Source organism: Pelodiscus sinensis, chromosome 1 (genome assembly GCF_049634645.1).
Source record: "Pelodiscus sinensis isolate JC-2024 chromosome 1, ASM4963464v1, whole genome shotgun sequence".
Classification (NCBI taxonomy): domain Eukaryota; kingdom Metazoa; phylum Chordata; order Testudines; family Trionychidae; genus Pelodiscus; species Pelodiscus sinensis.
This window is the reverse complement of record NC_134711.1, coordinates 268925575-268938154: the sequence shown is the minus strand read 5'-3', so window position 1 is coordinate 268938154 and position 12580 is coordinate 268925575. Positions and strand designations below refer to the sequence as shown.

At 43.9% G+C, this 12580-nt stretch overlaps 2 long non-coding RNA genes across 4 annotated transcripts in view; one reads left to right on the top strand and one right to left on the bottom strand.

The window, feature by feature from the left end:
- LOC142826470 (uncharacterized) overlaps positions 1–12533 on the bottom strand; it is a 49527-nt gene extending 36994 nt beyond the window's left edge. The window contains exon 1 of the long non-coding RNA XR_012900617.1: positions 12228–12533. This is a non-coding gene — a long non-coding RNA (uncharacterized LOC142826470). The remainder of the gene's footprint in view (positions 1–12227) is intronic.
- LOC112546810 (uncharacterized) lies at positions 6122–12312 on the top strand. 3 transcript variants are annotated; one of them, XR_012900615.1, is made up of 4 exons: positions 6122–6213; positions 6888–6982; positions 11697–11792; positions 11947–12312. It is a non-coding gene; the product is annotated as an uncharacterized LOC112546810 (long non-coding RNA). The 3 variants fall into 3 exon arrangements; XR_012900614.1 differs by having other exon boundaries at positions 11697–12312; XR_012900616.1 differs by having other exon boundaries at positions 6138–6213; positions 6833–6982; positions 11697–12312.
- Positions 12534–12580: the final 47 nt, after the last annotated feature.

Below are 12580 nucleotides of genomic sequence, written 5' to 3'. Positions count from 1 at the left end.
GTTTGATTTGATGAATAATTACATGGCCTACATGTAAAAGGCAAGCATGGCTTTTTTTACTGTTACGGACAATCAAATCACTGCATCTTTCTAATGCTCAAGAGCCTTTTGAAATAAACATGATGTTTAAGATTAAGAGGGCAATTCTGATACACATCTTGTGCAGTAGGCAAATAACAGTAGTGGTATATATAAATACTACCCTTCTGTCTGAGCAAGATCTGTGTTCTAGTGACAGCAAATGCATTGCATAACTGTTAAACCACTCAGGCACTAGAGTTATTATACATTTATAATGCTAGATAGTTAGATTTGATAAAAGGACAAGTTGGCAAGACTGCAGCCAGAAGCATTCTAAAGACATGACATTCCCAGACTCAATAAAGACAATGTGAGAGTAAGCATTTTTGGGCATTTTTAATTTACTTTTTCATGTCACAAAGCTATAGCTGTTTTCGGGCATGTCTACGCTAGGAAATTATTTTGAAATAATTCTTTTCAAAATAACTACTGAAATAACTATTTCGAAATAGCATGTCTACACTACAGGGAAACCTCAATATTAGTCTGAGGCAGGCTCCCGTAATGTGAACACACTACCTTTATGTCCCAGGAAACACTGCAAAATAATTACTCTGAATGACTCTGGGGAGTAGTTATTTCAAAATAAGTGTTACTTGAAGGCTATGTATAGACTATGCCGAAGTTCTGAAAGAGGATATGCAAATTCCATGGGAAAAAATGAGGTTTATGTGGCTTTTTGAAAAAGGGGGAGGGGGCTTGTCGAAAAAAACACGTCCCGATTATTTTCACTTTAGAAAGCTCCACTTTTGAAAGTGAGATCGGAAGAAGATCTCTTTTGGAACTTTGGTGTAGTCTAGATGAGCCCCTTGTGGAAAGCAGGAGTTGTTATTCTGAAATAAGCAGACCCTTATTTTGAAATTGTGGGTGTGGCAGTGTGGTTGCTCTGCTTGTTATTTGTAGACTTGTGCTTTAATGTTAATGCATAGTTATAGTGCTCAATTTTACAACAGTGAAGAAAACCCTTTTGCACCTGCTGATAGATTTTGAGACAAAAAGGAAACCAGGAAAAAGCAAGATTTTATATAATATTTAACATCATTCTGACAAACTGAAATGAAAATGAAAGCAGAATACAGTAGGAAAGCTTTCAGTTATGTGCATATGCACCTTCTAGAATAATATATTTGACTAAATTAAGCAGTCTGTCCTTGCTCTAAATATACTAAACTTTTCACTTTTTGTAAAGTATGAATTAAGACTTTTTCAAATGGTCAGTATTAATGTTGCATGCTTGCAAGATGTATGAATGTTTACTCTCATGTGTATATAATGATTTAAAAGCCACACCTACCCTAGGAAATTGAGCCATCACTGACAATAGTAATCAATGGTTTCCTTTTGAAAATTATTTAATTGCTTACTGTAAAAAGTTGACTACTACTTTCCCTTTTGATATTCCATACATAACTGACATTTGAATCAATGACTCTCCAGGGCCAGTGTTGGTGCAATTGTCACCTTGCTTGGCATCTAGTTAAACATGAGGCAAACGGTGATCATAAAACTGTCTTTCTGGTTTACAGTGCATGACTGCAAATTCAGAACATCTCCTATCTGAAAGTTAGATCTTTGTATTTTGACCTTCTGTGTAAGTTCCAAAGTGAAGATTGAATACGGCCAATGGTATTTATGTACAGGTTACATCAACCTGGAGGCTTTATTTGGGGTGACCAGGTGCTTTGTAACAGTGATGTTAGATTGCTTGAGACTGATAATGTTTGGTAGCTCTAACATCTGTCTTATGGATTAACTATGAATTTCTGACTGCAAAAACCATGGGACTATCCCAGATGGCTGGTTAGCTTCACTCATAAGTCTGGATACAGTCTGATTGTGGTACCATATCTGGATTGGAATCAGAAGTTAGGCAGGAGAACACTATCTTAATCTGGAGTGGCTTTCCCTCCCTAGGTTTCCTTGGGGTGTGAAACCTAGTCCATTATCAGAGGTTGATCATACCAGAGAGCTTCCAAACTAATTGACCATTGCTTTCACTTCCTGAGACCTGAATAAAGGTTTGATTTGAGTGTTGAGTGAGATATCTTATTCTATATAAACTGGTTTGCCCATCTTTAATCTGAATATTCAAATAGTGTGTGGTTGATTTTATTATTTCACTATGTCAGCACAACCTTTGAGTCACAGAAACTAGAATGTGTATACACGTGATCAAGTTAAACTTATGAAATCAGGCAAAATACATGCACAGGCTTTGCAGAGACATGTTTATAAATGGATTATGTATGGTGCAGACTGTACTTTCTGTGTTTTTACTTGACTCAGGCATAGTGTGATCTTTACCTGTTGCTAAAAAGGTACACTCAGAGCTTATTTCTGAAGAAGGTCTCACAAGTCTTTACTGCTGTTCTGATTTTATTTTTTCTACATGTGGCTATTCCGTGTAGAACTAATTAATAGGGTTAAAAGGAAAACATGAATGAACAATTGTTTCTGAACACTCATACTTATCTTAATGGATTTCAAACACAGTCAAAAGGTTTTCCCCTATTTGTATTCATATGAAGGAGAAGCACTATTCATTCAACACCTGCTTTGTTCCTGTCTTTGTTGTGTTCACCAACAAAGAACTGTTCTCCTTTGGTCTAATAGTATAGAGGAACTAGTTGTTTTCATCATACAGTGGAAGGCTTGCTTCCCTTTGCTCATTGTAGTTACTATAATGTAGTCTCTTTTATACTCTAAGCCTGCCATCCTCATTTCTGTGATGTTGGTGTCACTAAACCCACTGGTTTTCATCTATGTGCTTAATCTGCACAGAGATTTAGGTTTGTTACTAGGAAAAATTTTCTTACTATAGGCAGTCCCCGGGTTACATACAACATAGGGACTGTAGGTTTGTTCTTAAGTTGAATTTGTATGTACGTCGGAACTGGTACATATTGTAGGGGAAACTCTAGCCAAACATTTCTCCAGAGCTGAGTTTTATTCTCCCACACCTCACTTCCCTCAGTCCTTTATTCTCAAGCTGAGGTGTCTGCTGAGAAAAGCCGCTCCGTGTCTCCCTGGTCTGCTGGGGGGGGGGGAGGTGCTAGCTTCGCGTCTCCCTGGTTTGCTGGGGGGAAGCAGCTAATGCGGGGCTGCCTCATCCCGTTTGTAAGTAGGGATCTGATGTAAGTCGGATCCATGTAACCCAGGGATTGCCTGTATAAGGATAGCTGAACTCTGGAATAGGCTTCCAAGGCAAGTTCTGGAATCCCCATTGCTGAAGATTTTCAAGAACAGATTAGACAAGCCCCAATGGGAATGTGCTACTTGCTCCTGCCTCAGGCAGAGGATTGGCCTTGATCCTCATATGGTCCCTTCCAGTCCTACATGTCTATACTATGATGTGAGAATTCAATTTCGATGGCACAAATGATCACAGAGAAGGGGATAATCTTTCCTTGTTGTATGGCACTGGATTCCTGAAGAAAGCATGCCCTTTAGGAACAAGATCCCAGAAGATAGTTGAGGGACATTAGGAAACTCAAAGACTGATTTTGTGTGTATTTTCCACAATAAGTGTTTAATCAGGAGGAAACAGATGTGGAAGAATGAATACATTCCTTATTAAAAAAATCTTGCTTTAATTTGCATACTACAACTGTAGAGTGGGAATTACGGGTCATAGATTTGCTAAAAGGAGGAAAAAAAGTAAAAAGACTGTAGGGTATGTAAATTTCACACTACACAATAGTGTCTTCTACCTTTTATTTGTGAAGGAAATTTGGAATGATAAAAAGTACACCTCTCAGATTACTGCTGGCTCTCTTTTGTAATACAGGACAGGAGGAATGAAAATAAGAGCTCTCGATATTCCAATCCATATTGGGCTTTATGCAGTGCTCCTCAGCCAGTGCTTTTTCTTGTTAAAAAAAAAAAAAAAAAAGGTGCCGGAACTCCAGGGGAAACGTTTTTAAGCAAAAAAAAAAAACAAACTGGGGTGGCACTGCCCTTTTAAGAGACACAGCCCCTTTAAGAAACACTGCCCAGCCAACTGTCAGACATTTGCATACAGAGGTGCCAGTATGTTCCATTCTTTCCAGGTAGGCTCTTACTGGAGATGCCAGTACTGCGTACTGGGCAGTACCGTCACAAAAAAAGCACTGCAAAAGTTATCACCATACTATCTGAGCATCTTCCAGTGGAGCATTAAGCAATGCAACTACATATCTGCAACTACATGTTCTTTATTCTCTCACCTTCTCCCCAGAAGGAGAAGCATCTGTATGGAATGTCTTGTTTTGATAAGGTATGCTTTTGGGGGAGCTCTAATATAAATATACCTTTTTCTATGTTTTTATGTAAGAGAAGGTAGTTCAAAAAACTCACTTTACACTTCAAGTGGAAAGTGGTAAGATTTGGAAGAATTTGTTCCATAGTCTTGGGCCACCCACAGAGACATTTCAGTCTCCTGCCTGGACACACTTTACTCTGATTGTTGAAAGTTCCATTATGGCAAAGGAGCAGAGCTGCAAACCACAGTCCTGGGACTTTAGATGGTCTTTTAGGTATCCTGGGCCCAAGCCATGGAACACTTTGACAATAAGGACTAAGATTGTGAACTTGTTTTGAAATGCTATGAGAAGCCAGCTTGATCTGTTGGAAGCAGCCTGTGTTGCTGAGGAGATGTGCTGCAGTATTCTGAACTAGTTGGTGTTGCCTAAGTGCTGAAAGGTTCATGCCCAACTATATTGCACAGCTGAGAGGTGATGAAGGCAGGAATAATTGAGAATATGTCTTCATCCACCAGGATAAGTTGGAATCTTCTACACCCTCCACTTGGCTTGGAAGCATTTCTTGTTGATGCTGATATATGAGAGCTCAGATTCAGTGAGGGCAGGAATCTACTACTCCTAGATTATGGACTGAACTGACAAATTGCAGGGTGTATCTTCAACCAACAGACACTGTACTGTGGCAGCAAGCTCTTCAAAAGGCTTTCCTCTTCCCACCACCATCACCTCTGTCTTGCCTGGGTTCAGCTTCAGCCAACTGTTCTTCGTCCAAGAGCTGATCTCTTCCAATCATTGCCCCCTAATGACAATGTTGGTGTGGTCTTATGTAGTTGAGAGGTAGTGCTATGTGTGTCACCTGCATATTTATGGCACCTAAGTCCCTGTCAACTGACCAGTTCATCTAGTGGCTGGACTTAAATGTTGAAAAGGACTGGAGAGAGAACTGGTCCTTGTAGAACTCCACAACTGTGGAGTCTAGTAGTAGAGGTGCCTTCCCCCCTCAGTCACTGGGTGTATCCCTCCAGAAAGAACTGAAATATTTTAGCATGTTATCTGGACTCCTGCCACCTCTCTCAGGAGAGACAGAAAATTATCATATTCAACAATGTTGAATGCCAGAGTGAGGTCCAGGAGGATGAGAGCATAGATGTCTCTCTTCTCTGTCTATTACAGGAAGAGATCATCTAGCAATCAGATGAGCCTTTTCCTCACTTCTTTATGCACTTGCTCAGGAATGGGAGGTGACTACGACTTGAAGTATCCTGAAATACCCAGGGTGGATTTCTTCATTGTTGGTAGGACTATTGCATGTATGAAGGAGGAAGGGAAGATTGGCTGTTTCTGTAGGGAGTGGCTCCAGTTGTTCATGATCTTGTTTCACAAGCTAGGAAGGGGATGAGTCAGATTCAGAAGTCTTGAGTTGAGCCCTTTTTTTGTTCTCATCTAGCCTATTGGGGTTTCATACACGGTCTTAAAATAACGGAGGGTTCTTTTGTGTTAACTCTTTAGTAATTCTTTTCTTTTGGCTTTGTTATGGTAGATTGTTCTGCTGCATGATCCACTCATTCTAAAAAGTTGATGGACAGATCACCTTTATGTAAAGATTTCCCCTTATGTGGCTGTTTCCAGTAGGTCTTTCTAGGTATTTGTTCCATTAGGAACCTCTGAGAAAGGGCCATGTTGCTTGCATATCTGTGTATTCCTAAAACATTTGTCTTTATGACATCATAAACTGTTTGTCAGGTCATCTCCTATGTTTCCTCACCCTTCTGCACCTGTACATTATTTTCCTTGGTGCACAGTTGTAAGGGGGTGGTCCCTTGGCATGGCCTTGGATGTGGCCGGGCCAGGCTCCCGGGGTCCCCTCTCGTGGTTTATTCTAGCCCTATCGGTGAGGCACCTCCAGCGTCGGGCAACCAATAGCCCTGTCGGGGTCCCCTTACCAATTGGGCATTGTGACTACCCTTCGCCCTTGCCCCAGCAGGACTAACCCCCAGGGTCCTCAGTCTGGACCCTCATGTGGCCATACGTCTCACTCTACCCGCAGAGTGCGACTTCCTATATCCCTGCCTCCATACCGGCTGGTGCGGGGTAGGGTTTCACCTGTCATTCCCCTGCGGGGTAGAGGGACCGGGGCCCACCCTCACTCACGGATCCCATCCCAAGGTCCTAAGACAGGGTCATCTGGGTCCCTGCCTGGCTGGCGGGGGATCCTTCCTGCAACTCACCAGCCCACGGGCTTCAGCAAAGCCCTGCCCTGGGCCACTTCCTACCCCTCCTGCTACCTTCTTATAGCCGCACTGGGGCTATGGGCAGGTTCTCGGTGCTCCCCAAACCTGCCCCGGTCACCCATCTGCTCACCCCCTTTCCTGTGTTCCGGAGCAGCTTTCGTTCCTCCCGCTGTCTCCGGCCCCGCCCCTTATATAGTGTGGGGCACCATTGGCGTGGATGGCCCCACCTTCTATGTCGGGCAGGATGCCATGCCCTTGCTTAGCCCCGCCTCCTCCCAGCTGCGCTGCTACTGCCAAGCAGGCAAGGCAATGGGTCGGGCCTGCCTCCCATTAGGCGTACCAGGTCGTGGAGGGTTCTGAGGCCCCCCAGAACACCGGCGCCCCGTCACAACAGTGAATATAGATTCAAATGAGTGGCCAGAAATCCAAGTGAGTACTTATTTTGCATAAGGGAAAAATACATTTTCCACTTTTGCAACTATATTATATGATAATTTTACTGTGTATAAATTACTACAGAGCAGATCCCTGAAAGAGCTAACAGCCCTTGAAATTCAGACACTTGAGTTTGGCTGACAGTCTGGATCAGTTTTGTTGAGGTCCTCAGATTTCATTCATTCCTTCACACTCCCCAATGCACATGCAGCTCCCACACATTCTGGCACCTTTCCTCTAGCAAGGATAGTGAAACGTGTAGCCTATTCTCAGATTACATCTGTGATGCTCTATAAATTAGGGTGGAAGATTAGCCTGTACATTTCTCTTTCCCCATTCTACCATCCTAATCTCCCTTGCACCCTAGGCATTCTCCAACAGAGCAGTGTTGCTTGGTCCCACAAATACATTACTGCCATGGTTCTGACTGCCTGGACGACCTTGGCATTTGCTCTTATTTTTTTCTGCCTTCCCTAATGGACACAGCAGTACTAAGCAAAGCAGAATGCAAAGAACAAGAAAATGCAAAGTAATTGACTCTACATACAGTCATAGTGTCTGGCTCAATGCCTGCTCAGAACCTGAAATATTTGAATAGCCACAAAAGTTTTAACTAGGGATGTAAAAGGTAGTTTAAAATGCAACCGTGTAACTGCTAAAAGCTTAGCTTTATACTGCAGAGGTGGCAGTGAAACCTCCCTGGGAGTGGGGCTGGCAGGGGCTGCTAGCCCCTCTCCTAGTGGAGGAGGCTTTTCAGCCCTTGGTGGCACCGCTCCCAGGGAGCCATAGCGTGTAACCTGCAGCTCAGGGGCCAGGCCAGATACAGTAAAACTCCATTGGTCCGGCATGCAATGCTCCGGCACCATCAGGAACCCGAAAGTGCTCTGGCTGCCCGACAATTGGAGCTGATCTGCTCACGGCTTCCCCGATTCAGCGGCTGCTAAAACTGACCAGCAGCTGAATTGGGGAAGCTGGGGCAGAGCAGCTGGGGTGCTGCCGGGTTCGTCCCATAGCGCTGCACCTTTCCTGTGGTGGGCTCTGGGGCTGAAGCAGCCCCCTAGGGTGGGTGTGAAGCTGCTCCAGCCCCTACTGGTTAACTGGAACTAATAAGCCTCACCCACTAAGGCTTATGCTTACCACTTAACCTTTTACATCCCTAGTTTTAACCCTTTTTAAAATTAAATATACAAATGGTTTTTCAAGTGTAGAGCATTGTGCCTTTCTTATCAGTAACTAAACACATTGAAGGTCTTCCTCACATATTCATATCTGAATAGTTACCATGGGGATAAACAGTTATTTTCTATGTATGTTCTGTTGTAGAGTATATTAAAACTAGTTAACAGTCAGTGAAATACTCTGTGTTTCAGAGAAACCATTACTTATAATAATGGCAGTAATTACGTTATTTGAAATTATGTTCATTTAAAAGAACTTCTACTGATTTCCACTGCCAATTTGTCCTTAAGCATAAACTAATTTCTAACTTCTATATGCCTAATGAAAGCGATGAAAATATCTTAGTAATTATTAAAGGTTTGTATTCATGATATTCAGTTGATTAACAATAAATACTTTGATTTCATTCAACTTTTCTTAAAGGGGCACTGCCTTTTGTTAACTTATATTTCATGAATTAAAACGCGTGCGTGCGTGTGTGTGTGTATCTATAGCTATCTGTTTTTCTATCTATATCTATATCTATATCTCTATATAACCATTGTATAACAATGGAGGGTTTAATTTATTTTTATATAAATGAAATCAGTTGCTTGTTTGAAATTAAACAGCCCCCTCATTGTCTGCATCTAAACCTTGCATCTGTGGGCAAGACAGATTAAAAAACAAACATAAAAATGACTAGCCTATTTAATTGTCAGTGGTGAGTGCCATGCCAAAAAGAAAATGTTACTTTTTAAAAAGTACTTTACTTGTGCTTCAGTAAGAACTGAAGTACTGGGCCAATTTCTAGAAGCATAGAGGCTATGCTTTTTCGGAAGACTTTTTTTTTTGAACGAGATCTTCTTTCGGAAGACTTTTTTTTGGATGAAATCTTCTGAAAAAACTTCTTCCAAAAGAGTGTCCACACACAAAAGCACATGGAAAAATCAATGTGCTTTTGCAAAAGAGAATGTCCAGACTGATTGGATGCTCTCTCACATATAAGGCCATCCGGAACCAGTTCAGGCAGGGCTTTAGGTCACCAGTTGCTTCCGAGTGCTGGTGCCAGAGCCTTGCAGAGACAGGAGCTTAAAGGGACCCCCCCGGACAGCCATTTCTCTACTTCTGCTGCGTGATTGCAAGGGGAGTGTCTGGCCACAGTGGGATCACCTCATGGGTGGCAGAGGAGATGGGAGCAGCCTGGCCCTCTCTGGGGTCACACACACACCTGCAGCTTGCAGTGCTGTCCGTGGGAGCAGGTGTTGCCTCGCACATGCAGCACTCAGTCTATGTGGGGTCATGCCTGCACCCTTCTGGCTAGCCTGCTTCCAGCCGTGGCAGGCCTCCCCGCCCCATGGCAGGACATGTGTGGCCTCCCCTGTGCCTGGCAGCAGGATCCCATCTATGCTCAGGGACTGCCAGCTGCATCCACGTGTCACACACTAATGCTGCACGTGGTTCCGCAGCACGTGTCCATCCTGAGCAGCCCGAGCGATACCCCCTCACTCCCTGTGTGCCTGCCTTCCCCGCCTTGCATGTGTGACAAAGTGAGACCATTCACCTGAAGATCCCTCCCAGGCATCAGAGGAGGCCTGGGAGACATCCTGGCTCACGAGCACTGGCTTGAGGGACAGGGTGACAGTCTCAGTCTCCTCCTCCGCCTCCAACTGGCCCTGGTCCTCCTATGCCAAGACCTCTGGCCAGGCAATGACGGGGATCTCCAGGCCGGAGTCCATGAAAATGGGTGGGGAAGACGTTTCCCCCCCCTCCCCCGGGATCTGGTAGAGCTCCTGGTAATAGGGGCAAGTGTGGGGTCCTGTCTCTGAGCGCGAGCTGCACTCTCTGACCCAAACATATGCTTGGCAGAGCTCCTTATCCTTACTGTGAACCTGTTTCAAGGCCAGGGTTGGTGTCTATGCTCCGCCAAGGACTCAGCCATCCACTCATATATGTTGGCATTGCAGCACTTGGCTCTGAGATCCTGCAAGGTGTCCTCCTCACCCTACAGCTCGAGGAGGGAGAGGACCTGCAGTCCAGGCCAAGAGGGTGTGCGCCTCTTGGTCCCCGTGGATGGGTCCTGGGACCCCTGGAGCTGTTCCCTGCGAGGGCCAGGGTGCTTGCAGGAGGCTTGTGGCTTGGACATAGCTCTCCCTGCCACAGCATTTGGAGTTATGTGGTCAAGGTGCTGCTCCAAGGCCAGCTTCCTGCCCCAAGGCTTGTCCAGGGTGCCTGGAGACAGGAACTATAGAGTTCATAAAATCATTGAATCATAGGACTGGAAGGGACCACGAGAGGTCATCGAGTCCAGCCCCCCGCCCTCAAGGCAGGACCAAGCTCCGTCTACACCATCCCTGACAGATGTCTATCTAACCTGTTCTTAAATATCTCCAGAGATATTTTCAGAGTTGTGATTCTTTGGACAGAATGTCCACCAGGGCACCTATGTTATTTCCTGGAGGCCTCTTCTTCCAAAAGAAAACCCTCCCCGTCCACACACAGCTTTTTCTGAAAGAGCTCTTTCGGAAAAAGGCTTCTTCCTCACAGAAAGAGGAGTACCAACGTCAGAAAAAGCTCTCTGTTCTTTCAATTTACTTTTGGAAGAACACAATTGCAGTGTGGATGTTCCGCAAGTTTTGTCAGAAAAATGGCCATTTTTCTGACAAAACTCTGTAGTGTAGACGTACCCAGATAGAGGGTGAAGTATTAGCCAGTGTTTGGGAGGTTATCAGTTTTGTTTAAAGCTGCTGCTGACTAATTTAGATTTAATTTGTAATTTAAAAAGAAATTGAAAAGTGTTCAAAGCGCCTGTGAGAGCACATCTTATGGTTCAACATCAAAATAAATTGACATTTATAAACAGTTTTAAAACCCATACAAACAGAATGGTTAATAAGGGGCACATGAAGGGCATTATAGTTGAAAACAACCATGGCAAAATACGCTATACATTCTTATATATAAAGACTTGAAAAGCCTTCCATTACATGAATTATTTTAAAATTACACTGGAGAATTAAATTTAATACAAGATACTTTAGAGAAGGATGCTGAAATTAGATTGTGTGTGATCCTTAGCTATATTTATAGGGTTGGGATTGAAATTAGTTCACATTATTCTGAATGCTACAGACTGAGGGGAGTAACCTTCTCTCCTTTTGTAATAACAAACATCAAGTGGCTGACTGTTCCTAAAGAGACAATTTGTGTAAAGAAATGTTATGCTAAATTCTTTCTTGGTTCTGTAATTAACTTCCTACATTCAGACTTAGTAACACCTCTCTTGCTGGGGAGAAAGTGCCTGAAATAAAAGGAAGGAAAGTGCAAGGTTGACCAGAGACTAATTTTGAAATTTTGTCTGTCAGTAAATCCAGGAGTGGGATGGATGCCATTAACATTTCCCAAGGATTAGTGAGTATCACTACATCAACTGTGGAATATAGAACTGGCTTGGGAAAAGAAAAGGAGGAATTAGGATTTATTTATAGTATCTCACTTTTTATATTCTCATATGCGGTATGATACATTTAACTTATAACTTCTATTGCAGGTATCAAGACAGTCTTTTCTCACCCTATTGTGCAACATCCACTGGATTTCAACCTTTTTTCATTGGCGGTCCCCTAAAAACATTCCGAAGGAGGTGGTATGGACCCTTTTAGAAATCTTAAGAGGCTCTATGGACCACAGGTTGAAAAGCACTGGTCTACACGTATACTTTGTTTGAGAGAGAGACTCACTCACTCTTTTTTCTTTCCTCCTTCCTTCTCTTTTGCTCTGTTTTTATATCATTTTCCCAGACTGTTGCAGAGATGTGTATGGTAATGCTGGCTGTGCTTGCAATTTAACACGAAGTCTGGAGTAGGAGGTGCTTTCAGGACAACAAAAATCCCCCACCCCCCCAAAAAAAACTAAACCAAACCAACCCCCCCCCCCCCCGCGCGCTTGAGAATGTTTCTTAAGCTCTTTGAAGATGAAAAGATACTAAGGATGGGTATTTTAAAATGTGTACTGGAGCCATGCTTCCCTAAGGGACTGTAAATAATAATTAAGTCTGAAGTGGGCCTCATTTAGTGCTTACCAGCACTTGTTCAAAGCCACTTTCACGCTGCTGCCCAATCTTCCTCGATCTCGCTGAATATTCAGACCTGCACAAAATCATCCAAGAGCACTTGTTACCCCAGCCCCAGGCGCGGTTTGCTCTGGGGTTGAAACTGATCAACAGTTTGCAGCGTGCTTCGGGTACCTGCTTCACGCGGAATGCAGAGCTGTCCGCCCCTAACCTGGCAGGGAAAGGAAGGGCCGCGACCCTCCCTTCGGGCTCGGGTCCTGGGCGCACCACTTAAAACGTGCAAAGCGCCTTGTTTCCAGGGGCCCAGCCCCTTGGCACGCTCTGGCGGCTAGGCGCGGCAGACACGCTCCCAGCCCCAGGGA